The sequence below is a fragment of the Triturus cristatus genome, chromosome 1_1 (genome assembly GCF_964204655.1).
Source record: "Triturus cristatus chromosome 1_1, aTriCri1.1, whole genome shotgun sequence".
Classification (NCBI taxonomy): Eukaryota; Metazoa; Chordata; class Amphibia; order Caudata; family Salamandridae; genus Triturus; species Triturus cristatus.
Genome location: NC_140579.1, coordinates 1258921575 through 1258926442, shown reverse-complemented (window position 1 = coordinate 1258926442; position 4868 = coordinate 1258921575). Strand labels below are relative to the sequence as shown.

The 4868-nt window shown below is 45.8% G+C and overlaps 1 pseudogene; it reads right to left on the bottom strand.

Annotated features, from left to right (window-relative positions):
* Positions 1–2918: 2918 nt before the first annotated feature.
* LOC146871923 (cytochrome c oxidase subunit 6B1 pseudogene) lies at positions 2919–3306 on the bottom strand (annotated as a pseudogene).
* Positions 3307–4868: the final 1562 nt, after the last annotated feature.

Genomic DNA, 4868 nt, shown 5'->3' with positions numbered 1-4868 from the left:
GCAAGGGCCCACAGCCACGTGCATACATTGGTGGCGTCACCGGCCTGCGTAGTGCAGGTTCAGTGGCACCACTTGTCGCCAGCCTTCAATATGAAAATACTCCTCACTAATCGAAGGGACTGTGGTGGTGTGGTCACTGCCATGAAGTTTTGGGTCACTGCATATGGAAGTATGTCTAACTGATCAAAGAGAGTTTGCTGCTGTGGTGGCTGCCATGGACTTGGGGTCACTGCCATTCAGGACTCAGGACACAGTTACACATGTGGGATCGGCTTGTGTTGGACAGTGTTAGTTGGCACCACGTGTCCAAAATTCAAATTGCTAGGTCTGCTGCCCACAGTGTAGACTGCTGAGTGTTCGTTTGTACTTGAAAATGAATTTGGTGATTGTACTAAAGCTATAACTAATATAAAAAAAATTCAAGAAGAGAGGATACTAAAAGGATATTATGTAGATTTGAGGCCTGTAATAGTTACTTGCATAGTGGACTCTGTAGTTAATGAATGAAGAAATAATTTCCATTGGGAGCCCTAGTGAGTGCAGTGTAGGTGTATGATGAATAGATGAAATAAGTATAGAATACACTGACAAAGTGTTGTATTTTCTGAGTACAATCTTGTTGTAAGAAATTAGCATTTAAAAATGGAACTGCGAGCTGTACTGCCTGCAGTGTAGACTGCTATTCCATTTTAATTTTAATTTGAAGATTAATTTGGTCATTGTAGTAAAGCTATAACTGATATAAAAAAAAGTTCTTGAAGCAAGGATACTAAAAGGATATTATGTAGGGTGTAGGACTGTGATACTTACTTGCCTACTGGAGTTTGCAGTTGCATATGGAAATACCCCTCACTGATCAAAGGGAGTGTGGTGGTACGGAGTTGGGGTCACTGCCATTCAGGACTCAGGACACAGTTACACATGTGGGCTCGGCTTGTGTTGAACAGAGTTATTGGCACCACGTTTTGCCGCCGTTGCATATGGAAATATGTCTAAGTGATCAAAGAGAGTATGCTGCTGTGGTTGCTGCCACGGACTTGGGGGTCACTGCTATTCAGGACAGAGTTACACATGTGGGATCGGCTTGTGTTAAAGAGGGTTAGTGGGACTACATGTCACTGGCCTTGCATATCGAAATATGCCTCAGTGATCGAAGGGCGTGTGGTGCTATGGTCGCTGCCACGGACTTGGGGTGACTGCCATTCAGAACTCAGGACAGTTACACATGTGGGATCGACTTGTGTTGAACAGGGTTAGTGGTAGTACATCTACATTCCTAGTTTGAATTTTATAATGAGTATGTCGGCAATAAATATAAACATAGTTGGGATTTTCACCAGAAACTACTTTAAACTTTGTTATTTCTTTTTCAAACTTCACAACAGTATTATCTTCCATTTGTTGATCAACACCTAGACATATCCAACTGTTATTTTCTGTACAGTTCTCTTGACTAGCAAAGAAATGTAAGTCTATATCATCAAAAATTTGTTTTATAACATTTATATTAAAACTCGATTTCGTGCCGCAGGAAAACCTAGACTTATCCAGATGGTTCCTGTTTTGAATATAAACTTGCAGATGTCTATCGATCCGAACATTGGTAGGATCCAATTTCTCGATGTGAAAGTATCTTCAAACTGAAGGTGTACATTTTTTTCCTAAGTGTCTTCTCCTGTGGAATTTCTTCCCACATTTCTTTCAATTCTGTCTTCTCAGAGTTGGTAATATATGACGTGACATAGTGAGAAACAGCAATTGAGTTATGTGCAGCATATTGTATGTTCATATTTGCATTTCACATCTTCAAAATCTCCGTATTATAATAATTATTGTACTTCGATGCTTCCGTTCTTTTTAAATTATAAGTATTTTTGGGTGATTTTCAAGTGATGGTATGTCTCATTGCTGACATAAAACGGTTCACTCTTCCTTTGGAAATTACTGGACGTGAAAAGGGAAATCGACAGTTTGTGTAAAATGTATCTTTTGCGTTATCTTTTCGTCGGCAATACTTTCCACATTGATGACTTCAATATGCAAATACGCCACACTAATCGAAGGAAGTCTGGTGTTGTGGTCGCTGGCAAGAAGTTGGGGTCACTGCCATTCAGGACTCAGGACACTGTTCTACATGCGAGATCGGCTTGTGTTGAAGACGGTTAGTGGAACCATTTGTCGCCGGTCGCCCACATTGTAGGGCAGAGGTATCGGTGAGCTAGGGTCCACAGCCACGTGCATATGTTGGTGACCCAAACAAACCTTGCGTAGTACAGGTTCAGTGGCACCATGTGTCGCTGGTCTTCCATGTGGAAATACCCCCCGGTGATCGAAGGGAGTCTGGTGCTGTGGTCGCTGCCATTGAGGACTCATGACACAGTTACACATGTGGGATCGGCTTGTGTTGAACAGGGTTAGTTGGCACCACGTGTCGCCGGTCTTCCACAGTGCAGGCCGGAGGCAGCGGTCAGCAAAGGCCCACAGGCAGGTGACGTTGACTTGAACTGCACAGATTGGGAGCATTTGGTCTTCTTAAGCCATTATAGTCTCTTACACAATTTGCGTCGCTACTAATGTTGAATTGTGAACCATTTAACTCCAGTGTAGTGATACACACACAATGAGGGTAGAGGCTATAGATACCGCACTTGACAAATGAAAAGTGTTTACTTTATATATGATTCTTACAGTGCAGAGAACCAAGGAACACTCCCCTCTATGTTCCTTACCAGGACAAGGCCCTGTCACAAAATTGCATTCAAAAAGGTTCAGCACCGTTCATGGATAGTCAATGAATATCTAAAAAAGTGTCCAAGACGTCAGTAGGTTTTTCTTGAAAAAATCTTTTTCTTTATTGTACGATCACATGGATACGAAGAGTCATGATCACATAGACATGAAGGATCTTAGCCCAGCATTGTCAGACATTGCTTAATAATCTTCGTTCTTTGTAGCAATCTTTTCCTTAAATCTTCCCTGGAAACGTGCCAGCTGCTCTCTCCTCATCCCATTTTGTCACCCACGAGACAGGACACAAGCATTTGTACACCTTAAAATACCATTCACAAGGCTTGGTGTCCACTCCTTTGGCACTCAGTGCATTATTGCATCGGTAGTAGTCACGATAATTTTGATAGCAGTTCCTTGACTGGTTAATTTTTGGAAAGCGGGCATCAAACGGTGCAGTTTTGAAGTTGTCAATCTTGGTCAGGATGTCATCTGCCATGTTTCACCTAAAAATGAATTGTTCTCTTCCTGCACCGCCCGAACAGAGTCCGCTGCAGCTGCCCTCAAAGTCACTTTAAGGAAGCGGAAGAGCGCGATCGTACATATGTTGGTGACCCAAACAAACCTTGCGTAGTACAGGTTCAGTGGCACCATGTGTCGCTGGTCTTCCATGTGGAAATACCCCCCGGTGATCGAAGGGAGTCTGGTGCTGTGGTCGCTGCCATTGAGGACTCATGACACAGTTACACATGTGGGATCGGCTTGTGTTGAACAGGGTTAGTTGGCACCACGTGTCGCCGGTCTTCCACAGTGCAGGCCGGAGGCAGCGGTCAGCAAAGGCCCACAGGCAGGTGACGTTGACTTGAACTGCACAGATTGGGAGCATTTGGTCTTCTTAAGCCATTATAGTCTCTTACACAATTTGCGTCGCTACTAATGTTGAATTGTGAACCATGTAACTCCAGTGTAGTGTGGAGGCTGCGGTCAGGATGGGCTCACAGCCACGTCGTGTTGAGTTGAGCTGCACAGTTAGTGGCACCTGGAATACTCAACGTGTGCGCACCCTGCGATGAGACGTGGTCCCGGCGGGACGCACCGAGAGCAATGTGTTTTGTCTAATTAATTCTGCGTTGATAAGGCCACGTGGGGATGACTTATGGTGCAGTGAGTTTGTAGCACCTGAAGCACACAGCGTGTGCGCAGCCTGCAATCATGCGTGGTCCATGCGGGCCGCACTGGGAGCAACGTGTCTTGCGAACTGGACTGCCACATCTGCAATCGCCACTGCATCTGAATTGTGAGCCGTGCTGTCCGTAGTGTAGATCGAAGGCAGTAGTCCGTACAGACATAAGTCTGCGGTGCTGTGCCGCTGGGTTCGCAGGGGCCCTGTGTCGAGGAGGCCCGTGGTTATGGCGGCTGCCCCGTGCCAGGGTGAGGGCTGCCGTTCTGACAGACTCGTTGGTCTTCCCACAAGTGAACCACGCCTAGGGCCTGGTCTATTTATTCATACTCCTACGCTGGAGTGGCGTACGTTGGAGCAGCCCACTCCGCTTGCACTTCCAGGGGGGGACAACACAGCTACATGACCGAGATCTTCCCCACTGCCTGAGGTAACATGGTTGCATCCACTGTGCACTACACTACAAGTATCAATAGTATATCTCCACATGGAGAGATTTGTGCTTTGCATAGTGAGGTCTGCGCAGCACATGAGCGTTACACTTGGCATTGTGTGCTTTATCAGTGATGGGTGACTTGTCTCCTTCATATATAGTTGGTTGCTTATCTCCCAACATTCAGCTATTGTGTGGCTGAGGGGCATGGTGTTTTGGGAAGGTCTGTTGTTTTGTTTTGTGCTGCCTCAGTGTTAGTAGGGGGGTGGTCCGGGGGGGAGGTTCTGGTGGTGGTGGGGCTGGGTGTTGTGGCGTTGTTGGGTGTCGGAGCTGCATGATCAGTAGCTGTATCACGTGTTGGTCTTTAGATGTGGCTGTGAGTTGGGTCGAAATAACGGAGTAGATAGTCGACCTCCTCACACCAGTTAAAGGTTGATGTTAATTTGTTACTACTAACTCGGCTTATCGCCTGCTTTTTGGAGCGCATTGCAGATTAGGCTGGTCATTGAAAACATGGGGAAGTGGTGT